General features: G+C 31.8%; 3 long non-coding RNA genes across 4 annotated transcripts in view; all 3 read right to left on the bottom strand.

The window, feature by feature from the left end:
- Positions 1-26,913, bottom strand: part of LOC143084046 (uncharacterized) — a 242,736-nt gene that overhangs the window by 4,341 nt on the left and 211,482 nt on the right. The window lies entirely within an intron of this gene.
- LOC143084043 (uncharacterized) lies at positions 51-9,569 on the bottom strand. 2 transcript variants are annotated; one of them, XR_012980996.1, is made up of 5 exons: positions 9,433-9,569; positions 7,656-7,827; positions 5,481-5,693; positions 2,509-2,618; positions 51-1,353 (listed from the first exon to the last, which is right to left on the bottom strand). It is a non-coding gene; the product is annotated as an uncharacterized LOC143084043 (long non-coding RNA). The 2 variants fall into 2 exon arrangements; XR_012980998.1 differs by lacking the exon at positions 2,509-2,618.
- On the bottom strand, positions 19,063-25,322 carry LOC143082076 (uncharacterized). The gene is made up of 5 exons (XR_012980263.1): positions 25,141-25,322; positions 22,672-22,840; positions 21,109-21,324; positions 19,920-20,029; positions 19,063-19,365 (listed from the first exon to the last, which is right to left on the bottom strand). It is a non-coding gene; the product is annotated as an uncharacterized LOC143082076 (long non-coding RNA).

Raw genomic sequence — 26,913 nt, 5'->3', positions numbered from 1 at the left:
AATAATTTGAATATGATAGAAGTATTTAATATATGTTACGTACCTCTTAGAAAATGAAAAAAATGCACCAAGAACTGTGTAATATTTTCAAATATCATTTGCATATCATCGACATGTGACAAAGTATTCACTGTAGCAAATTAGCTATCTTAAAGATATATGTTTATTATACGAATCTGTCGAATTAAAAGCACACAATTTTATATATACATAATGTTGAAAACAACAGCAATAATTCGAGTATCATATACGTTATATCAATAAAGCGAATTGCGTTAAATAAGCGTTTAATAAGCGTATGGACGTGTACAGACGTTGGATACACTACTCCAAAAACAATGCGAGTTGTTATTTAGTAAGCCTCTACGGCAACAATTTTATGAGATAAATTTCTCTAAAGAATTATAAATATTTTAACAAAACAATATTCAGAGTTGCAGTATAAACCAATTGTTTTAATTCTACCGCCACTGATGCATCTGAAATAGACAAACCGTCAGTTTGGCGTGTCAATGACCAGTACGCTCTTTACATTTACATCTGTTTTACATGCAAACGCTATTCAAAAATGAACATTGTCATTGATGAGATCTTTCATAAAATTAATAAAAAGTTGTTCATATCTTTATATCTGTGTTTTTGCTAAATAATTTTTCCGCATACTTTATATCGTAGTTAAATAATAAACAAACAACCATTTAAACATATTATAATAGTCGTCCAAGACAGATACATGTATATATGTAATCAAGACAGATACATGTATATATGTAATCAAGACAGATACATGTATATATGTAATCAAGACAGATACATGTATATATGTAATCAAGACAGATACATGTATATATGTAATCAAGATCAAATAAAATAAAAGTAAGACATGCTTATTTGGAAAAAGCAAACATAATTTACAGCAAGAAAGTACACACAACAAACAATCAATCATACTAAATGAATTATTATTATAAAGGAAATCATAATAAATTGAAAAATGAACTCATTGTATATGAAGAGAATTTTGCTTACTGTAACTAAGCATAAAAAGTGATGACAAATATCGAATAATGATCTAAAAAAATATATTACCCCTTTGGTGATACACGTATATACTATATATGTTGTTACTGTCGGTATACACGCTAGTTGGTGAATGTCTTTCAGTTTTATTCAACATTAATAGGTTTTTATTACTGGTATAGAATATTGCACCACCATAAACACCAATAGGACAGAATTGATCTGTATGCCCCGTTGTATAAAGTGTTTTAACATCACATCCTCTGACACTTGCTGATTTTAAGTTACCAGGGTAATGAAAAGTTGTCCAATATAGTTTGTCTTCATTCCTGTCTAACAAAAACGTTAAGATCACAAAACATTCTCTTTATTTTCTTCCAGCATGACATACAAAAAATAATCAATAACATTAACTAAGATGACGCCTAGTAAATCGACGTCTAAACTATTCGTCAAATGACTTTATCAAATAACTGCATTTGTTAACAACAATCAGAAGTATAATACCGAACAAAACCTAATTGTTAAGGGAGTCGAAAGATACCAAAGAGACATTCAAAAGAACACCGACAACGCCATTGTAAAAATTGTAAAAAGACAAAATACTCAAACAACATGTACAAAATACAGCATATAGATTTAAAGATCAAGCTAGAGAACCCCATCCAAAGCCGGGATGATATCATGTGAATCGAAAAGTGAAGAGATCTCGTCAGCATGTGACACCCCTCGTATAACTCATACAAGTACAACCGCGTTAATAAGTCTTATTCGGTGGGTAATATTTGAAAGAGGGAAACAGAATTGCTTCAACGATATTGGGACATATCCGTTGTCATCTGTGAAACACGTATTCCATAGCGGTGAACCAATTTTTGATCGCGTCCGTAAAATGATCGAAATGTAGATTTCAACTTCGCCATTTGGAAGATCTGGTTTACTAGCTTTCTTGTGAGAAGCAAACATTTATCAAACATGTCAAAGAAAGCATTATAGGAAACGGCAGTCCATATGCAGGTGCTGCTGAAATGTTTCTGCATAAAACGTTGAAAGTTTTTGATATAGGCTATTTAAGAAGGTCTTGTTAATTGTTTTCAATGAATGTTACACAGTCTTTAGAAATCAGTGAATTGTTTTGTAGACGATCGTCGATATTTACTTTTTTTGGCCATATAGTTGTCAATGTTTTGTACTTTAGATTGTTTAAGTTCTCGGCATCATTGTCAGAACCAAGTCGCTCATTTTACTCTTGGGTGGTAAATTGAAAATATTAACTAACTAATTTAAAGTAAAATCCCCCCAAAAAAACTGAACTCCGAGGAAAATTCAATCGGAAAGTCCCTAATCACATGGCCAAATCAAATGACAAACCACAGCTTTATAGGTTTTTCATCAAATTAATTAACATGGATATACTCAGCAGTTCATATAAAATGACGTATGCACAGATATTGGATTATGTTGCTTACATTGATAAAGAAAACATACCTAAATCCATACAGTCAACACGTGTCTTTAAATCTACAATACCATGAGCTTCACTATAATTAAATCTTGCTTTTATTATTCGCTTGAAACGTTCAGCGACGTACAGCCACCTGTAATAACGGGTTATATTAATCCACATGTTTAGAATTTTGTTACAACCGTCGGAAATTGTTTTAGCCCTTAATGTAATAATTCTATAATGTATAATGAAAATATTGATCAATAAAGAATGTACCTCTGCGGCAAACCTTGGTCAAATTTAAATGTTATGCGTCTTCATTCCATAACAAATTAACTGTTAAGTCGAATTATTGAAAATGTCTTATCCAGGAATAGACAATCTTAGCTTTTGACAAATCATATATTAGAAAGTTCATTTTCATACATCTACATATTGGCCAGACAAAATCGGTATATATAAGAATAATAGGCTTTGATTTTAATCATCAATACATGTATATGCTGCTTTTTACTTTGTAAATCAACTTAGATATTATCATACAACAACAAAAAGTATATGTGACTGACTTTAAGTTAAAATAATGTTCGAATGCAAATACATATTAATACCAATTCCATATTTTAATTTAAGGTGGATTCGTGTCCTCTGTTAATTATTAAAAAACTGCATTCTTTCCGGTAAAAAAAGTGTAGGATACCATGGAAACATAACATACTCAAAGTTGAGGTGAAACATGAAAGACGACGAAAAAAACACTTTTTCAACCATAATACGTAGAAATTAGAGACTGAGCGACGCGAGCCCAAAACTATATCCAATAATTCTAGGAGAGCCCGATGGAGAAGCTTATTCTACCTTAATTGTGATGTTGCTCATTTAAATACAAATTTGATGATAAATATAATTTGGTGGTGTCATAAACTAGGATGTAAAAACATGACAATTCGAACATTTCCCTGGTCGTATAAAAGTAAAACTAAAATACCGAACCCAATCTAGATTGGAGGCCCATAAAAACTGACAAATCGTACGCTATAAATCAACGAAACAAGTGAAAACCATATTCCTTAGTTGGTAGAAACATTGTTCGAGGAAAATTGTATGTTAAACCTGATTTTATAGGTAGCAAAACCTCCCACTTTTATGATAGATACTTATGGTTCCGTTATATGTTTTGGATACGCAACCATAACAGAAACACTTTAGGCTTATGTCACAACATTCAGGACACAACAGCGAAAACTGTGTAAACATTCATCACAGAATTTATATCTATTTATTTATTCATGGAAATTTCCGCAGACCTCTTTGAGAAAACAAAGTGACATAAATCACCATTATGGCGAATTATCTAGTGGTGACATCTGTTACCTTTCAAGGAATGAATTTCAACTTTAGGCAATTGAATTTATTGAATACTGAAGTATATATACATTGGAATTTACAGTTCAAAATATGAACACACTGTATTCTTATTTTTTCGATAGAGTTAAGTCTTATCATCAAGATTAACTGTTTATTGTTGTTCTTGATAACAGTAAAAAGGTATAACAATGTCTATAAACAGAAAAAATCAAACTTTATCAACAAATCATATTCATTACAGTAATAGAAGACACAATAAATATGTTTTCTCTTAATTTATTAACACATTAATTATAAACTCTTAAGGAGGTTTTTTGAAAAAAGATACAACGCCACTGATGCCAAACGGAAAAAAGAATGTTAATAATTTGCAGATCAATGATTAGTGTCTTTGCCTTTTTGTCTCTTTGATTGTTGATCACATATATGAGTCAAGCCTTCTTCAACTAAGTTAAATCTAATGCTATGTAGCTACACCACTGTTCCTATTTAGGTGAAGGGTTGGTTGTTAAAAAAAAATATACTTGTTTTCTCAAAATCTATCTTATTTTTCACTATATAGCGTTTTGTAGACTTGCTCGTTAAATGAGGATGACATCATTTCAGAGTTTTAATTGCTCTTTCAGTATCTTCTACAAATAAATAGAACGTGGACCGTATTAAACAAAGAACCACTTATGTGTGTGTCATTCTGTGTCGTCATATAGATCTGTGAAACAAACAATATGAGATACAACCCTATTATATAATAGAAAATGTCATGACGTCAAGTAACACAAATCTGAGGAAATGATACCAATATAAATATTTAAAAAGCCACGGATTCATTGTCATGATGACATGAGACACAAAAACGAGGAAAAATATAGATTTGATGCTAGTCTCAGTTTCATATTTTTGAATCTGATACTATTCATTGTGTCGTATCCATTTCATATTGTCGAATTTTTTTTATCGTGCCTAGTACTAGTAAAAAACGAAAAACTATTTTACAGAGGTATACTAATATTGGCTTTATTTATATGAATAATGGCAGGACGACAATAGGCGACCAATAGTACTGTTAAAGATTTTGACATAGAGACATATAGACATAGTAGGAGCGGTAACATTACGACGACTTGGTTTTGGCAACATTCAGCAACCATTATGGCAGTCATCAGATGCAAGACATAGAATGGATTGTTGAGGATGGATGGGGCTGAAGACAAGCATCCTACTCTGATCAGTATACGACGTACAACCAAAAAAACACACACACACACACCTTAATTCCAAAGTCAGATTAAATTTCCATTCTATAAAAAATAGATTTCAGGAAATAAACTGAAAAATTACAGGCTATTACTTAATGCCTAAGAACTACCTAATAATCAAGTGTTAGACCTATTGTATAATTATTTTAATTGCCGCTTACATATAGTGCGGCTACGGGATACACGAGTAAATGGGTTCCATATAGACTTGAGTAAATTGAACTCGATAATTACTGGGGCGACTCCTAATTGAACATGTAAAACATTATATTACATACGAACAAGACGGACATGTCATAAGGTCTGTTTTGACCACTACACAAGTGCCAAGGTAAGTATGTTTGGCACTCTTGATATCGTTATGTTCCAGGGTGGTGTATGAAATATACCTGTTTAATACATCGATTCGTACACTAAAAGGGCTTGTCAGAGTTGTTATATGGACTTCATTGTTTCTAGCTACACTACATCGCATGAGCCTGTTACTCTGATATTCAGTCCAGTAAACATGTCCATTTTCGGAATCGATTGCAATACCTGCTGGACCACTGCCTGTGTTGACAAATTTTTCTATAACTGCATTCTGTGCTGGATAAGGAAATCTATTTGAAGTAAAATGATATATTTTGTTTTGATAAGTTGTATATGGAATGAATACGGTTACATGGTATGGTTAACAATGAAACACAAACAGAGGAGGATTTAAACAGCTATCAGTCATCATAGTTTATTTTTCGTCATGCATTGTATGCATTTATGTCAATTCAAAGCATAACAAAAAGATTTATTTGTATTACTACATCAAATTTCAGTATAAATGGCCGTGAACTATAGTTGTTAATTTCTATGTCATTTGGTCTATGGTTGAGAGTTGTCTCATTAAGAATCATATCACATCTTTATCTTTTTATGTTCAGAACTTTCTTAACTTTAAAATGTCACCTAAAGAATAATGTCAGAGTTTATATATGTTTTAAATATACAGAAACGTAAATTGTAACTCTCCAGAGCATAACTGACGTAAGACGATATCAACTCTCGCCTACGACTCTTTTACGAGTCAATATCTTTGAGCAGATTCTGAGATCTGATTACCATCTCTGCTAGAATATACACAATACTTCTGAAGACCGTCTTTTATTGTCGATAATATGGTGGTAGTTACTAAAGAAAGATGTTTAGTCGAACATCATGAAGACCCGGACATTTATTATTCTTATTATGTATCCGGGAAGGAGAGTTAATACATTTATATCAGACGTTATACATACCGCATTATTTTACGATAATCATCTTGTGTAAAGTTAATATATCTATATCAGACGTTATACATACCGCATTATTTTACGATAATCATATTGTGTAAAGTTAATATATCTATATCAGACGTTATACCAGGGTTGGCAAAATATTACCCGCCCGGGAAAACCCAGGCGGGAATTCCCGGGTTTTCCCGGGCTGGGCAATACTCCCAGAAATTGGCAATACTGGGTAATACTGGGCAATAAGACTTTTTAAGCTTATTTTAACACAAAATAGTTAAGTCTTGTTGTAGTTTCATAGTATTATAGCTAAATATATACATTTTATACAGATAACCATAGAGTCATGTTTCTAGAAGATTGAAAATTCAATTTCATTCTTTTCTCCACGACTTCTATGTAGGCAGTATACAAAATTTGAAAATTTTAGGATTATTAATACCTTGTTAATTTCCATGTATTGTTTCAACTATCCAAACTTTAAAAAAATGCATTTTATAGCAGTGTTTATGTGAATTATAAATGTATATGTCTATATGCAATCATATTGCTAAATAAACACCCTACAGGGTCAAGTCATTAACCCTTATAGAATTGAAAAGGCTGAATATTGTTATATAAACATATCAATGTCCTAATCTGAATAATTACTTATTAATTAGTGGTGTACATATAAATTATGCAAAAGTAATTTTTCTTACATTTTCTTGTTAATTCTTAATGTAAGATATATACATTTGAAAAATAGATTCTTTGAATTTATGTAAACAGATTGACCAATCTAGAAAAGAGGCTGATTTAATAGACTTTCATAGAGAATTATTGATATTAAGGCCTTTTCCATTAATAATTGTGTAATGTGTGCCTACATGTTTAATTGTCTCATAGTTGCAAGAATAGTACTTTTTCAAATATATATACACTTGTATTATCACTCTCAAACAAGTAAACTAATTTTTATAAATCAAAATGTGTTTATAAATATCTTAAATGTATTGCAATTGAGTTTGATCACTGAATCCCCTTTAAAATTCAGGCCAGTATTTTATATTACCCAGTATTGCCCAGTATTACCCATTAAAACCCAGTAAAACCCGGGTTTTCCCAGTATTTCCCACTGGGCTGGGCAATACTCATAAAACCCGGGTTTTTGCCAACCCTGCGTTATACATACCGCATTTTTTTACGATAATCATATTGTGTAAAGTTAATATATCTATATCAGACGTTATACATACCGCATTATTTTACGATAATCATATTGTGTAAAGTTAATATATCTATATCAGACGTTATACATACCGCATTATTTTACGATGATCGTATTGTGTAAAGTAAATATGCTTGTTCTTATCATCGTAATCCATGGCAAACATTATCTCCGGATTCACAACAAGTAGCTTTACATTGCCGGTATCAACATCAAGTTCCTTAATATGGAATTTAGTTCCAAACAGTACTTTTATGTTGGTACCTTAAAGAAAATAAATCATCGAATTTTATGTTTGAATATAATTTCTTAAAAGCAAATTGCTTTAAAGGCCGTTGTTAAAAACACAAAATGAACATCAAGAAAAAAAAAACCACCTGGCTTAGTATTGATTCTACCTTCAATTTGTGATAAATATTTATCATATTCTTTGGAACAAGCAGATCACTATCATTGTATTCACTCAAAATGTTTTAGAATGTGGCACAAAGACTATATATTTTGTTTTATCAAGAATTTATTATCGAGCGACAAAAGACATCTTTTTCTTAGATGCCTGATTTAATTAGGTGTTATGTTTTTGAGCTTTTGATTTTGCCATTTTATTTGGACTTAGAAATTGACTATGAGGGTCGGTTGAAAACAAAACTTTACGACAAAACAGATGATTTTAGCTGCCCAATTCAGACCTTTTCATTTTTAAACCCAAGAGATCCAAATGTTGAACTTCGTTAATATTACGGACGCCATCACGAGTTGGATGACCGTTATGAAATATTCGTTATATTATATCGGATAGATATATTCCTTATGTCGGATGTGACCTACCGAATTAAAATATTTACCGGTTTTGTAACCACACAAGCAACACGACGGGAGCCATGTGAAGAACAGGATCTGCTTCCCATTCAAGAGCACCACCTGGCGTTCATGTTGTTTTTGTACCCCTTTTTGTGACATTCTGTTCACGAATCATTGTCAATATAATGGAAATTGATGCAACTGTCGTAAAAGTGTGAGGTTTAGGGCTATCAAACCAGGGTTAATCCACCATTCTCTACATTTGAAAATGCCTGTACCAAGTCAGGAATATGACAGTTGTTGTCCATTTGTTAGATGTGTTTTATCATTAAATTTTGCAATTTGATGAGGGACCTTCCGTTTTTGAATTTTCCTCGGAGTTCAGTTTTTTTGTGATTTTACTTTTTAGTAACTGTTATTACTTCAAATCTCTACTAGGTGTTTTCTTATTGTTTGGGACGTGTAATTACACTATCCAGTCGTATGTTCCTAAGTTTATTAGATGTGTTTCTTCTTTGATTCAATTTAATGAATCAAGCCCTTTTCAAGGCATTTTTTATAGTTTGTTCTGATGTTGTACTGTTACAACATTGTCTCAGGTTATGAACAGGTCAAACTTATTAAACTCCGCCAAATTCTGAACTTGCCAATCCAAAAACAAGTGCTTGTAATTCACTAATTGTCGTTTGTTACTGTATGTCATATTTCTTTTTCGTTCATTGTGTTGTACATAAATCAAGCTGTTAGTTTTCTCGTTTGAACTTTTCTTTCAATTGTCATTTCGGGGCCTCTTATAACGGACTATGCGATAAGGGGTTTGCTCATACTTGCATACAGTGCGGTGACCTATGGCTGTAAACTTCTACGTAATTTGACCACTGATGGAATGATTTCTCACTGGTGATTATACCAAATCCTCTAATTTTACATTGAATGCTCGTTTGTTATCATAATATAATATTATACATGTTATATGCATCACAATTTTGAAAAAATCAACCTGATAAAAAAAACATTGCATGATTTATTTAAATATACATATACAATGTAAATAAACTCGATACTTACATAAAATCATAGACAGAAAATGAAATCCAAAGGATATAAAGATCAACATTTGTACATCCATCTCCGCATGAATGAAAAATATATATACATGTGTTGTCTTTTAAAAGGCAAATTGACAATAAAGATTTAACTTACATAGGAATAAAAACCAGTTTCATATTGAAATACGATGAACAAAAAGAAATGCGAAACTTTAATTCAGCCGGAACGTCAACATTTAGTCACTGTAAATAGGATGATTTTTATCGTTGCGTTTTTAGTCAAGCTATATCAGTGATGTCTTTTTATTTGTGACTCTTTGTTTACTCCGTGGTTTTGATTGTTATTGTCTTCGTAGCGAGTAATTATTTTTAATTTCTCAACTTCGATGGTGTATATCAATGATAATATTTAGCATTTAAATATTTGCAACGAATGCAGTTGTTGAGTTCCAATTGTGCAAATTAACGTAGCGCAGAAATTAATTTATTTAAAATCATATAATTACATTGAAATGAAACATCACAGGATTCGTTTTCAAATGGATTGATGTGATCTCAAAAATGTTACAAAAGAGGGTCCAAAGTTACCAGAAGGACATTCAAACCCATATGTCGTAAAAGAGGGACCAAAGTTACAAGAAGGACATTCAAACCCATATGTCGTAAAAGAGGGACCAAAGTTACCAGAAGGACATTCAAACCCATATGTCGTAACAAAAGAGGGCCCAAAGTTACCAGAAGGACATTCAAACCCATATGTCGTAACAAAAGAGGGACCAAAGTTACCAGAAGGACATTCAAACCCATATGTCGTAACAAAAGAGGGACCAAAGTTACCAGAAGGACATTCAAACCCATATGTCGTAAAAGAGGGACCAAAGTTACCAGAAGGACATTCAAACCCATATGTCGTAATAGAGGGACCAAAGTTACCAGAAGGACATTCAAACCCATATGTCGTAAAAGAGGGACCAAAGTTACCAGAAGGACATTCAAACCCATATGTCGTAACAAAAGAGGGACCAAAGTTACCAGAAGGACATTCAAACCCATATGTCGTAACAAAAGAGGGGCCAAAGTTACCAAAAGGACATTCAAACCCATATGTCGTAACAAAAGAGGGACCAAAGTTACCAGAAGGACATTCAAACCCATATGTCGTAAAAGAGGGACCAAACTTACCAGAAGGACATTCAAACCCATATGTCGTAATAGAGGGACCAAAGTTACCAGAAGGACATTCAAACCCATATGTCGTAAAAGAGGGACCAAAGTTACCAGAAGGACATTCAAACCCATATGTCGTAACAAAAGAGGGACCAAAGTTACCAGAAGGACATTCAAACCCATATGTCGTAACAAAAGAGGGGCCAAAGTTACCAGAAGGACATTCAAACCCATATGTCGTAACAAAAGAGGGACCAAAGTTACCAGAAGGACATTCAAACCCATATGTCGTAACAAAAGACAACACAATGACTACAACATATAAGACTAACAGACTATCGATAATACACAAAACACAACATAGAAAACATAAGACTGAACAACACAAACCCCACCAAAACTGGGGCTGATCTCAAGTGCAATGTATTTGATAATTAATGGCCATCAATGAATATTCGAATCAATTTGGATTTAGGACAAATATACTAAAAACAGTTCTTGTCCATTCGTTTTTTATGTGTTTTTATATTTGATTTTGCCATGTGATAATAGACTTTCCAATTAGATTTTCCTCTAAGTTCAGTATTTTTGTGATTTTACTTATTTTTTTATATGAATACAAATATTAAGATAGCAAAAGTGCTACATACTGCATTTTTTTTAAAGGGGTTCGTCTGTAACATCAAGATAAATAATTAACAAAATAGCGCGAAACTATTTATTTCTTCTGTTTTCTTAATCTTTATGATACCACATGTTATATATGTCATGTGTATACCCAGAAATAGATGAACAGCTGTATTGACACGTATTTACATAAGGTCGATTTCAGCACGACGCTATTCAAATGCCATTGACATACATTATAGCGGGTTATTTTCGCGGGTGTAAAATTTCGCAAAACGGTACATGTACATGATGTATACGAAATATTTTGGCGGTTATTAATTTTTGCGGATTCAAAATTATTATCAATACCTTTACATGTGCCTTTTTAAATTGACGGAATTTAATTTGGCGATTGAGATCTATCCGCGAAAATAAGCAAAATTTTACGCCCCGAGAAAATCACCCGCTATAGGTATCCATTTTAAGACCTCGTCATTGATTGTATCAAATAAAGGCAACAGTAGTATACCGCTATTAAAAACTCGTTAATCTATGGACAAAAAACAAAATCGGGGTAACAAACTAAAACTGAGGGAAACGCATTAAATATAAGAGGAGAACAGCGACACACAATTAAAGTGTAACACACACAACAACGGACTAAGCATTAGACAAAACCGATGAGAATAACCAATATAACATACAAACCAAATACATGAATTTGGGATAGAAAAGTACCGTGACACGTCTTATAGTAATGTGAATTCACACTCAAATATACGAGAAAACAAACGACACAACGGAAACACAACGTAAAAATGTTACACACACAGAAACGAACCATGATATAACAATGGCCATTTTCCTGACTTGGTACAGGACATTTTTTAAAGAATCTATTTGTTTCCCTCATAGTGAACATGAAAATTATGACAAGAATAAACAGATCCTGTACTGTATGAGGAATCGGTTGTATTGTTACTATGTAAGTTCAAACCCAGTGATAAGCTTAATTATAATCAGTTTTTTTTCGAGGTGTAGAGAATGGTAGTTTGGTTACAGCAATTGGACAATATGTTGTATTCTTGTCTTTCACATTTCTAATGTGCTTTGTCTATATGCATTTTTGAGTTCCTTTGTTACAATTGACCTGGCTTTGTTTGGTCACCGATTATATCATTTATATTAATCATATAATCATTTTATAAAAAAAAATTTACTGTTTGCAAAAGTATGAATTATTCTATGTAATAAGGATGTTCTTATCCCAGGCAAAAAAAACCTGGATGTATTGGGCACAGCTTTTGGGAACGTTTGATCCTCAATGCTCTTCAACTTTGTACTTGTTTTGGCTTTCGAACTTTTTTCATCAGAGCGTCACTGGTTAGTCGTGTGATATCATTTTAATATAATTTCGAAACTTATCTACTGTATTGTATTATCTAAATTGTATGGACAATATTCTCATATACATCGTGGGAGGGGGGTGTGTGCCTGATATTCATATGATGAAGACATAATCTGTCAATCAGTTTAATTAAGGTCTGGAGCTGACATGTTATTTAACTGCTAGTAGTCTGTTGTTATTTGTGTGTTATTGTCATTGTATTTCTTTTCTTTTGTTACATCTCCTGACAGGGGATGGTTGAGATCTCATAAACATGTTTAACTCCGCCGCAATTTTGCGCCTGTCCCAAGTGAGGAGCCTCTGGCCTTTGTTAGTTTTGTATTTTTTTTAAATTTTAGTTTCTTGTGTATAAATCGGAGTTTAGTATGACGTCCATTATCACTGTACTAGTATTCATATTTTTAAGGGGCCAGCTGAAGGACGCTCACGGGTTTGGGAGTTTCTCGCTACATTGAAGACCCATTGGTGGTCTTCGGCTGTTGTCTGCTCTATGGTCAGGTTGTTGTCGCTTTGACACATTCCACATTTCCTTTCTCAATTTTATCACCCACGTGTATCTCTATGTAAAAGAGGTAAAAGATACCAAAAGGAGTTTCCAACTCGAACAACAAACTAACAATGTCATGCTAAAGATATAGACAAAAAATCGGCCGAAAGACAAACAACAGTCTTTAAAATATAACATGGATAATAAAAGTTAAGAATAAGCCACACGAATTCCAAACAAAAACCACCACAAAAAAAACCTGGGAAGATCTAGAGTGCTGGAAGGGTAAGCAGATTTTCCTTTACATAAAGGGATATATTTGCATTTTAAAAGATTACTGTAATAAAATTTCATTGTTTATGCTTAATATAGTAAACATCGGTAACAAAAAACAATTCTCAAAAAAATAAATATATAATTGCGTCATGGTGCTTTTTGACTACAAAATACTCATCAGTGACGTTCGAATCAAGAGTAATTTTCAAAAGTCCACATTAAGTACGAAGTTTAAGAGCATTGAGGACCAAAAATTCCTTAAAGTTTTGCCAAATACCAGCTAAGGAGACATACTCTTGTATTTCAAATTTTCAAAGTTTAGTAAAAAGTTTATTTAAAATATGACCATATAAATGATAATTAATGTAAACATAGAAGTGCTGAATACTAGGCTTGTGATACCCTCGGGGAATAAAAACTCCATCAGCAGTGGCATCTAGAAAACTCCCGAAATATACGCGCACTATGATTTAGTATACCAGACGGCCGTTTAGTCTACATATAACTCATAAGTTACTCTAGATAAAGAAAAAGTGATAGACAAAAGATAGAAGACTTTTTTAAATATTGTTTCGTCTACATTCATAGTCCTTTTAAATTGCATTCAAAAATAAAAAAAAAACCAACAGACTGCTTAAATAATGATAAAAAGAACCGTGAGTAATAAAAAGTATACAAACATTACATGTTACTTTTTCTACCATGAAAGACATGAAAGATTACATTAAGTTAAAATGATTGAAATTGATCCATGGTATATTTTCCGACTCTATTCTTGATGTCTTTGCTATCCATTGGTATTCTTTTTAACACAACAAACTATCAGTGCACAATTTGTAATAAATGGGTACACAATGTAAATACTTCCTTATTGCTTATGTTTTTTATGTCTGTATCACACCCAGTTGTTGGAACAATTTTTTTTGATTTTTTTTTTCACCATGGAGAAAAGTATCACCCTTTAAATAGAATGAGAAATACTGAAAATAAAGATATTTTTCAATGATAATAAGCATATATCAGCTGATAGACATCAAAAATGTGGTGCACACTAAATAACCTGCGGAACAGATTGTTTCAAAGTGTGCACCACATTTTTATGTTATCATTTCGAATAGGCAGAACAAATATTTCTTATAATTTAAATCTTAACTCCATTTTAAACCGGAGTAAACTATGAAAAACGTTGATGACGTCACGGTCACATGACAAAATTATGTCTATGAGCTGATAAACAAAACAATGTCAGCCAATCAGAAGACGCGTTACATTCAAAATTAAAAGACATGTGTATATAATTAATTTCTATGACATGTTTGATCAATTCTTTCCATTTGCTGCTGCTGATTGTCTACCCACACAATATTTCTCTACCCTTATTTTTAATGACATAACTATGTATTAACAATTTTTCCAACTGAACGATCGCGATTGCCATTTATTCCTTTTTATATTTAAAAGTGCACAGCCTCGTAGAACATGTTAAAGCTCCTTACGGACAAATTCATGACATATTTAGCTCATTACAAATAACTTGTTTTTTAGCCCCTCTTTTACAACTGAACTAACAAAGTGATTATACCAAAGTCATGTCGTCGTCATGATTAACATTTTTTATACTATATATACCCTTCATTGAACTTATGTGTGCTACATCGCAGGAATTGATTTTTTTTACACAATAAATACACTGTGTATATTGTTATTTGCAATTTTCACTTTTTGTCTGTCAAATCAGTTTGTGTGGATTCTTACTTGAATATAGCTCTTTATCTTAATAGCCCCTATTGGATATTCAATGGATAAGCTATTTCTTTTATTTTACCATTGGAATATTATATACTATGCATTGCAAACCACAGTACAGGTTTTTGAAATAAATGCTATGATAAGATCTAAAAGATGGACGAAAGATACCACAGGGAAAGTCAAACTCATAGACTGAAAATAAACTGACAACGCCATGGCTAAAAATAATAAGACAAACAGACAAATAATTGTACAGAAGACACAATATAGAAAAGGTTAATTGTAGTAGGTAAATTTGAACGCCTTTGTATGCAAGAGGAAATAATCCAAACATCTTAATGTTTGCCACAATTTACATAATCAAAATCCGGGAACACCTTGTTGATTGACAACATCAATTTAAGTAGACAAGTAAAATATAAATTGTTCTTAGATACCAGGCTTAACATTATGAACGCCAGACAAGCGTTTCGTTTGCAATAGACATAGCAAAACCGCTCGATTTTTATTATAAGAGGCCAGAATATACTTTCTCTTATGTCTGATTTTGATGACTTGATATTGAAAATATAATGCATTTATGGTCGTCAAATTACGCACCGGTCTCGGGAAACATCAAATTATTAATAATTGTCTACAGTATCCTATACCATGTGTATACATATATTTGTCTTTATAAGGTTAATTTTTACATTTTTTGTCTCTGTACCTTTCAATGTTGTCTTGATTTCCTAGGTTCCTTACCATAGAGCGAGATCCCGGTAGTATTTGTACCATACGTGCTATAGATAGTGCCCTCCAGTCACGTTTGTTATTGAAGTTAGTTCTGATTCATTGAAATAACTTATGAACAAGAATTTATTCAGAATAAGCTGAAAAAAATAAATAAAGAAGAGGCTACAGTAGGTATCTGACGTTTCTCTTTTAAGTCCAATACAAATACCAACGAAAATTCTCGAAGAAAAAGCTTCAACTACAAATAAGTCCATTTATATATAGATATAGATTGTAAGTTGAACAGTAATAGCCACTAGAAAATATAATAGAATTCTAAGGAAATGTGACTTGATTTAGATTCTATCTCAAAGTTGAATAGGTTCCGCGGTGAAACTGTTTATACTACTTTAAAGTGTCTTAACTTCTTATCAACCCGAGGTTTTAAAGTTACGATCATCATGGAACAGAAAATTCCTACAAAAATAATATAAGAAAAACTAAAAAATATAAAATGTTTCTTTCTTCCTTTTACACTAAGAAAATAAAGAATAATACTTAATACTTTACATATCATCAACAAAAATGTATCATCAATATGAACTAACATAACATTAACATCAATACAACTATATGAAAATACATATAATCAACATTAATTTGCATATCATTAATCATATATCTACATATTATTAACCATATTTACAACTTATATAATTAATACGTGAACTTTATTGATGTTTTCATATCTGTTACAAATATGTTACTTATAAATTTCAATCAAATAAGGTTTCTATTATCATGATAATCTAGGTTTATATTGTCTTGTTTTTTAATTTCATTGTAAATTGACATATACAAGAAATATAGTCATGTATGATTTTTATTTTATATTCAGTATGTCAAACAAAGCAATTGATGTTAAAGAAAAAAAAAAAAAGGCAAATGTATATGAATGTATAATGTACAAGAAGCTAGGCTATATATGCTTGGAATACTCATATAAGCATTGATAAAATACGACAATAATGTTGCTACAACAATTCCTACTATTTGAGAATGAAGATTAAATAATAAATGATATTACAGATATTGATTAAATGTCCTTAAGAACATGTTTTCTGCATAACACAGATGTTTAGAAGCTGTAATAAACAATCCAATTTTGCAATCAATAAAATCGCTCTAAGCCATCAAGAAATACTTTTCGCACTTCCAGTCGGAAAATTTACGCTTATATTTCAGGACTGTTGCGCGAAAAATCATTTGATGTACACTGTGCATAAGAAAATATAGAACATGATTACTTGTCAATGGTTAACACAATTTAAACTAAAAAAGTTCACTCGAATAAATGATTATGGTTAAAATGGTGATAGGCAAATTGCACAGAACAACGCAGTGATTGAGGACATGAATATTTCCATGATGACATTTGCCTTTATATATTGATAAATGATAATACGAATTAATAAAAGAAATACTGATTTTGGTCTTTCAGACAAAAAATACAGTCTTTCACGCTGATCCTTTCCATAAACTAATGTATTAACAAACATGCATTGCCATTTCTTATGTTGACCTTTAAATAGTTGTAGCATATCAGTCTACTTTGGTTGCCTCATATCTGTTGTATAAAGTAACAAAAGTAAAATTCAAATTATCAGTCCAAATAGCTGATTAACCATGGAACATTTGATTTGTTTAGAACAATATTTTGTAGCAGTGTCTCTCTTTGTTGCTGTTGTACAACTGACACTATCAAATATATTATGAGATGTGCTATTCCTCATGTTTCTATCAAAAGTACAAATATTGTTAAGAATAAACGAAAGACATGTGAAAATCAATGGTCAACATTCGGCCTTGAAGAGTTGGCAAATCCTATACCGTATAGTAAGATATAAAAGATGTCGAAATAACAAAATGTCAAGCAAAAGAGCAAACTAATGTACTCATTTGTATTATTATTTACAAAAAATCAATTATAGGAGATGATTCCTAATAGATTAAAGGACTTTAGACCAACGAATAAAAAATGTGGTAAGGTCATAAATGATAAAGGATCCCTTACCACAACCTCAAACATCGTAGGAAAAATCGGTACGACAGGACTCGACTCTACTAATGCTGTGTTTAGAACGTCAAATAACAAAACAGATAGGCACCAAAGTATAGTAAATGATAAGTCCCAAAGTACCGCTACAATGAAGATACTAGATGTATAAGTTGTCAAAAAATCATTCGAAGCCTGATATTTAGGTTATGAGCAAACACTGTTTTTCACAAAACTGGAATGTCAATCAAAACACTGTTTGCAAATTAAGTATTTAGCAGTCATTGACAGTTATTTTTAAAAATAAAATTTGCATATATGATAAATTTCAGTTAAGGTTGAATGTTATGTTTTTCAATGAAAATCCTGCTCCCAGTGTACATAAGTTACGTTTCGTCTCAAAGTCGTTACAGACCCGGACAACAACAACGGCACAGACGCAAACGCATCGAAAATACATAAGTTGTTATACCGGCGTCACACATCAGCGTATAGCTCCGACGTACGCCGAACGTGGTAAAAAATCATGTAAGCTGCCAATACGTTAGTAATTTTCGATGCATTCAACTTTTCAATCATATATGTATCGTTTGAACAACGAGAATAAAGCGTGTATTTGGCGTACGAGAAGCGTACAAAAGCATGTATCGGGCGTTCAAGTCACGTATGTTGGAGTATGCTTGGCGTTTGTCTTACGTAGATGGAATGCACGCTACGAAGAAAAAAAAATCCCCTAAAGGTTTTTGAGACGCGTCCTGGTCGTATCGGGGACGATAATCCGTGCTTTCGGCGTATCTGCGACGTTTAACTATGGGTTGTTTGTCGCATACGTTTTAGTAAAAATTGAACGATCTTAAAACATATAAAACGTGTCTTAAACGTGTCTCAAACTTATCTGTAGCGTTTCAACGCACTTGTAGCGTATGTATTACGTGCGTGTAGCGTACAGGTATACGATGGACTAACGCTTGGGCTAGATGAAAATTTATGCTGCCAGAAAATTTCCGGGTGTTATAGCGTTCACCTAGCGTATACCTTTGAATTTCGACGTACTTCAAACTTATGGAACGCACGGTTTACGATTGCTTCGCGATCTTCTGGCGAGCAACTCACGTAAACGGACTTTGTCAATTTTCTCTGCACGCCGGTCTATACGCCAATGTGTGTCGCCGTCAAAATGTTATTAACATAACTTCAACGTACAAAACATAAACACGTGTATTACCTGTTTGGTGATGCACATAAATACTAAATATTCTGTATGCGTCTGTATACAATGCAGTAGATGTAGTTCCTTGGGTTGTATTCATCATTAACAGCTTTTTGTTATTGGAAAAAAATATGGAACTACCATAGACATCAATAGGCTGGTAATAGTTTGTGACCCCCGTTTGAAAAATAGTTTTAACATCACAACCTCTTACACTTGCTGATTTAAAATCCCCGTGGTAGTAAGTTGTCCAGTATAACTTTTCTTCATTTTTATCTAAAACAATCATTATTTTTTTTTTGAGTCATTTTTTATATATATAAGGCTGTTAGTTTTCTCGTTTGAGTTGTTTTACATGGTCATTTTGGGGCTTTTTATAGCTGACTATGCGGTTTGGGCTTTGCTCATTGTTGAAGGCCTTGTGGTGACATGAAGTTGTTAATTTCTGTGACATTTTGGTCTCTTTTGGAGAGTTGTAACTTTGACAATCGTACCACATCTTCTTTTTTATAAATAATATCATCTAACAATCTTGCATTATTTTGGTTTTGACTCTTACAAAAGTAGTATTTCTGTTCCTTCTCGATGAATTGTTTCTTAAATCCTATGAGATAAATTAAAAGAAACAAACAGAATAATAAAACATGTTAAAAGAAGCTAGCATTATTTTTAAATTCTCCTTCCGCTAATACACATTTATTCCATAGAACATGCAATAAATTATAAAACAGATATAGTTAAGTCTTAATTTAAAATCTAGAAATTGACAGAAAAAAAATATTAAAGTCATTCCTTAAATATATCGATACTTTATTATAATGATAACAAACCTAAATCCATGTAGTCAACTTGTGTGTTTAAGTCTATAATTCCATGAGCTTCACTGTAATTAAATCTGGCTTTTATAATTCTTTTAAATCGTTCAACAACATACATCCACCTATAAAAATATATGTGAAAATATGTGTCTCTTAATAGATAGATCGAGTGGTTAGAACTTTTGTAGTTGTTACACAGACATAAACACACACACAAACACACACACAACTATATCCTTATAGATTTAAAATATTCAAGCCCATTCTTGTCGATAACAAACGTTGTGTTATACATCTAATGAAAATTCAAAACGGAAAGTCCCTAATCAATAGGTAAAATCAAATGATTAAACACATTTAAAGAATGAACAACAACTGTCAAATTCCGGACTTGGTCCAGGTATTTTCAAATGAAGAAAACGGTGGATTGAACCTATTTTTATAGCGCTAAATATCTCACTTGAATGACAGTCGCATCAAATTCCAACATGTTTACAACGATGCGTGAACAAAACAGACATAATAGATAAAATTCTCAAAATAGGGGTACAACAGTCATCACTTTGTCACAACTTATATATAGAGCTGCCTAATGTATAAATTTTCCATCAAGTTCATACACCTTTTTATTTATATGTTGATATATGAGCAAGACAAGTGAGTGAAACCTTTCATTCATTTTTTTTCAGGAATAACAAGTAAGCCTTGTAAATTAAGAACACGTACAGTTTCAACAAAATGAAAATGAAAAATGTTTAACCGAAATATGCTATCATAAAAACTGTCGAAAAGGTCTTAGATATTTAAAATACGTGAAAAAATATGTGTGTTTTTATAAATAAATCAACGGTGTGTTTTCTTTACTAACGCATTTGTGTACTTGTGAAGTGTTGTAGTAATATTGTCGGTTTTCGTCCAAACCACAGTGATAAGTAGAAAAGAAGTTAAAACAATTATAACCTCGTGTGTCTGGAGAACAATTAATAGATCTACCTCTATCAGGACTCTCAAACGGAAATGTGAAAGTCAGGAATGTAAAAATACGTAGCAAGGTTAAAAGCTGCGATACTAAGAAAGATACTTGTGGACTGTTTGTTTCTGGAAAATCATTGGCCTAAGTGAGTTGGTACGTAAGTTTTTAAAACATTTCTTATTTCAACCAGTCCACAATATTTTTTAAGTTAAAAATACAAAAAAGTACCTGTTTACTAAGCTGAGTCGTATAGAAAATGGGTTTTGTAGATTGGACGATATAATAACTGTATTTATTCCGTTAACATCACACCGTCTCAGTCTATGCCAGTCATACTCAGTCCAGTAAACATGTCCACTTTCGGAATCGATCGCTAAACCTGCTGGACCCTTGCCGGTGTCGATAAATTTTTCCAAAACTTGATTGTCAGATGGATAAGGAAATCTAATATACAATAGTTTGAATTAGAATTAAAGTCTCTATACACAATCAGGAGGTATGCTATCGTAGGTATTGAGACCATTGTCTACCAGAGACCTACGAGGTATGACGATACTGTAACCCAACATATTCACGACTTCCGCGATTAGAAAAAAAAAACGCGAATTATAAATCGTCGTGCATGTCTAAAAAATTGATCATTCTAAATCAAACTATACGAAATCGCGAAATCAAGAAGTCGCGAATTGGACTAGAAAAAGAAACACGCGAAATAAAGTATCTGCGAAAATAAGTTGGTTTACAGGTAAAGACATTGTGGTATGAGTGCCATTTAGACACCTCTTCATCCAAGTCACAAATTTTGTAAGAGTAAACCATTATAGGCCAAAGTACGGTACGTATGATATATTTGGTATTGATGTCAGGCTCCTTGAAATTTAAACATGCGCAAAGGAGGTTACTGTTAACAACTATAGGTCATTCAAGATTGTTTTATCTTATATTGCTTTTTAATGCGTTAAACACTTTATTATATGATGAATTCTTTGCAGTATGTTCAAAATCGTTTACCAAAACGTTTTGAGCAGCTAACATTATTTTTAACAATATACATTCAATAGTTAAATTGACGCTTGTTTCTGATTGTTCGATAGAAATAATGAGATTATCCCTGGTCTTTTAGATTCTGAAACGGAAAATTGATGTCGGTTCAAAGCAGATAAAATTTTAACATTGTTTCAATTGACAACCTTGAAGTCTTGAAGTACTAGTATCTCCTATTTAAAAGATTTCTTAAATATTTTATATTTTAAATAAAAAGGGAGACGGTATGATCAGAAACGTGATTGAGTTCCTATTATTTCAAATATAGTACATTTATTCAATTATGTTTACTTTCTCAATAAATGAAGAGCAAAGAACGGTCACTTGTAATTCATTATGGCACCATCAACCTGTCAACATTTACTAATTTTACCTCAAAGAAAAATTGTATGCATATGTTTTGTTCTAAAGATATATGACCAACAGTTAACCTGAATTAAAAAATTATAACGAGTTCTCAAAATCGATTATAAAACTTATAAAAAATCTTTTATCAAGCTATCTCGTTTTTCGTTTTTGTATATAGATTACATCGATGATTTTCTCGTTTGAAATGTTTTACACTAGTAATATTGGGACCCTTTATAGCTTGTTGTTTGATGGGAGGCAAGGCTCCGTGTTGAAGGCCATACATTGACATATAATGGTTGACTTTTATAAATTGTTATTTGGATGGAGAGTTGTCTCGTTGGCACTTATACCCCATCTTCCTATATCTATTATGTCTATATCAACCAATAAACATACCTCATTATAGTACGATGATTATATCTTGTAAAATACATGTATTTATATTTGGGATCGTAGTCCATACCATACATTTCTCCACGGGCATCGCCAACAAGTATCTTGACATTGCCTGTATCGATATCAATCTCCTTAATCTGGACTTTGGTTCCAAATAAAACTTTGGTACCTTGAAAAGATATCGCTTAATTGTTATTAAAATATAATTTGCAAATGTTAATTTATTTGCCTCACTTTAGGAGCAATAATCCAACTTCAATAGCGTATGGTCTATACATTTGTTACCTTATAGTACGATTTGCAAGAGCTTGTAGCTGCTGCTAAGAATTTGTAAAACGTCATTTGTGTCTGAGCAAAAGGCTAATGAGCCAGGATTTTGTTATAGATCGTCCTGTTTGTCAAAATTTCATAGGGAAGTGTTTATACCTAATAATTTATTCAGTGTCTACTCTACACATAATACAAAATAGTCTTGAGTCATGGATTGCAGGTGGAAATTAATGTGTATGGTTGTTGGAATTCTTTAGTCTGTTTTGCTGTATGTTTACCCTGTTTAGCTGTTTGAACCCCAATCTTGTCACATTAAGTTAACCTATTATGTCCATTTGGGTTTCTCATCCAATTTTGTCAATATAACCAAACAATAAACAACTGCAATACAATGGGAGGTATATCTAGCTGTTGAAATAAAATGCCGGTACCAAGTTAGGAATATTGATTGTATACCACTTATACATTAAAGGATATCTACATTTGAAAGTTTATACTCAACTACTCGTATTTCATGCATTGCTGTCAATTCTACAAATGACAAAGTTAACCACATACTTATGATGATATTCAGACGCAATCGATACACATTTAGAAAACATGTCATTGAGTGGGTTATTGTTCTACACTCTTAAATACAATCGATACACATTTAGATAATATATCATTGAGTAGGTTATTGTTCTACACTCTTAAATGCAATAATGCCTGTGCAAATGACATAATTGTAATTAAACAGGGCCATTTTGTCCCGTTAAGTAAGCATCTAAGTATTTCGTGTAGAAGGTCACACATATGTATTTTATCAAGAACCACACTAATTGAATAATCCGATTAATAAATTGCGATGCGAACAGATGCGTGACTTCTTACAAAAATCCGTGAAAAATGCAGTGATTTCAATTATCAACACATTTTTTTTCCCATTTATATAACATATCTTTTCCTGTCTAGAAATGTAAATGAAGAAACAGATCATTGATTGGAAACTGTGTTTTCGATTAGCAGTTACCGACCATCAATAAATAAAAAAAAAAATCTGTACCAAGCCAGAAATATGACTGTTTTCATTCGTTTTGTTGGTTTATCTAGACGAGCGTGTCACTTTGTGCGGTGTGTTTTTTAAATTACTTTGCATGGTGTTATGTATTTTCTGTCAAATCGAGATTAATTTCGGCCTATGTTTGAATATAGTCACTTATGGTTATGTCGAGATCGTAAAACCGTAGACTTTTACTGACACGTACGTCAATGGACCCGCGGTAGCCCGGTAAAACATTCTCTGTGGTTCATCGATGAAGAATTCTCCCTCTTCAAAAAATTGTCCCTCTGCTCTATTTTTCTTCCCGTTGATTTTTATGGTGACAGATAAACGATAAGCAGCAACAGTGATATAGATATGTTAAGAGAAACAAATTCCGGGTAAAAACAAAAACCGAGGGAAACACATAAACTATGAAAGGACAGCAACTGAACAACAGAAACACTGCAATAAAAACAAACGCCAACATACATAGACATGGACTATCTTTAATAACTGACTTGGTACAGGAAATTTAAGAAAATATAGTCAGTAGAACCTTAATGCATGGCAAACCAAACCTACGGCTTGTATGCCAATGTAAAAAAATACATATAAAATGACAACTTTACGTGTCAGGAATACATAACAAATAAACGCAAGAAAAACAAGGGAAAAATTTATAGAATTTACGATAGTACACCAGAAATCCACAGACCTGTGCGTCACACGAATGTATCAACGTTACAAAACGATGCGTTTATATTATCATTGGTAAATTTCTAAAAAATAGAATATATCTGTGTTCTCTTTGACACGTACACGCATATATCTAAAACAGATGTCGAAGATCGACGAACTATCCTTTCTATGTTGCGGAGTACAAAAATGTTTCAGAAAGCAAAGGTGAAAAGTTAGTACCTATTTATGTTTCTTCAAATACTAATTACTCTTTTCCGAAACCTGCCTCTCTTTGTGATCTGTTTAAATTTTCATTTCTGATTTTATATTAAAAAACTGATGTGTAACAGTAGTAGGGTTCGCACAATACATCATTCCTTATCTGGGTTTTATAATTGTATCTTACCTTAGTCAAACTATATTTGTATCAATTAAGAATGTTTAGAATTAGACTGATAAAAAAGCATGTGTTTCTATGCATATTTGTTAATACTTACATTGAATCATAGACAGAAAATAAACCTCCAAGGATAAGACAAGCCAAATTTGTACATTCATCCTCGTATCAGGTACGAAACAAATGCCTGTGATGTCGTTTAACAGGTAAAATCAACAAAGTTTCAAATTCACATTTTCTGGTATCAAATTATTATAGATACGACAATAGAAAAAAAGTCGTAGTCTTATATTCAGTCTCGTGTTAGATAAATTGTACATTTTTGCAACAGGTGCGATAGTATTAAAGTTTCATTTTCAAAGTAAAATGAACAAATACAAAATTGAAATATGACCAATTTAAACTAGTTTGAAACATCGCACTGAGCCGGAACGTCCATGTCAATGAACTATACGTATCAACTTTACGCTGACACCTGGTTTGCCTCCACTTTCTATAAGTCTTTGTTACTTTCCTATTTGCTGTTTTCTCTGATTTGATTAACAGAAAGAAACAATGTAAATCAACTGGAATGTTAATTTCTTAAGAAGAGTATCGGGTAAAATATTTTAATAGTTTGAGGTCATATGATATGTATAGTATTGTTAGTGCAGACATTTCTATAACTATCAACATTATGTTTTCCTGGAACATGTGTTACCTAGTAAATGTACGAAAGATTTATTTTTAGTTTACACCCGTTAAGTACATTTAAATTGTATATCCTTGATAAAAGAAGGGCGAAAAATACCAGAGGAACAGAGGAACAGTCAAACTCATAAATTGAAAAACAAACTGACAAATGACGATATTAGAATTACATGGAAACATAAAACAGTATTTGTATAGTCAATCTATAATATATTTATCAAATACATTAACATAAAACAGTATCTGTATATTCAATCTATAATATATTTATCAAAACATTAACATAAAACAGTATCTGTATAGTCAATCTATGATATATTTATCAAATACATTAACATAAAACAGTATTTGTATAGTCAATCTATAATATATTTATCAAATACATTAACGTAAAACAGTATCTGTATAGTCAATCTATAATATATTTATCAAAACATTCACATAAAACAGTATCTGTATAGTCAATCTATGATATATTTATCAAATACATTAACGTAAAACAGTATTTGTATAGTCAATCTATAATATATTTATCAAAACATTAACATAAAACAGTATCTGTATAGTCAATCTATGAAATATTTATCAAAACATTAACGTAAAACAGTATTTGTATAGTCAATCTATAATATATTTATCAAAAACATTAACATAAAACAGTATCTGTATAGTCAATCTATGATATATTTATCAAATACATTAACATAAAACAGTATCTGTATAGTCAATCTATAATATATTTATCAAATACATTAATATAAAACAGTATCTGTATAGTCAATCTATAATATATTTATCAAATACATTAACATAAAACAGTATCTGTATAGTCAATCTATACTATATTTATCAAATACATTAACATACAACAGTATCTGTATAGTCAATCTATAATATATTTATCAAAACATTAACATAAAACAGTATTTGTATAGTCAATCTATGATATATTTATCAAATACATTAACATAAAACTGAAAGATTTTCTTTTTATTCTGATTTACAGAACAGACCAATTCTCAATGACCAACGTGTTATAAGATTAACAATTATATATCTATTTTTCTAAAAGCAAAACGATAAAGGATATATACGACAATATGACAGCAACCCTTGAGCATATCAACTAGCAATACAATACAATACAATATGCTTTATTTCAAAAACACTCCGTCACATTGAC

The sequence above is a fragment of the Mytilus galloprovincialis genome, chromosome 7 (assembly GCF_965363235.1).
Source record: "Mytilus galloprovincialis chromosome 7, xbMytGall1.hap1.1, whole genome shotgun sequence".
Lineage (NCBI taxonomy): Eukaryota > Metazoa > Mollusca > Bivalvia > Mytilida > Mytilidae > Mytilus > Mytilus galloprovincialis.
This window is presented reverse-complemented; position numbering and strand designations above follow the sequence as displayed.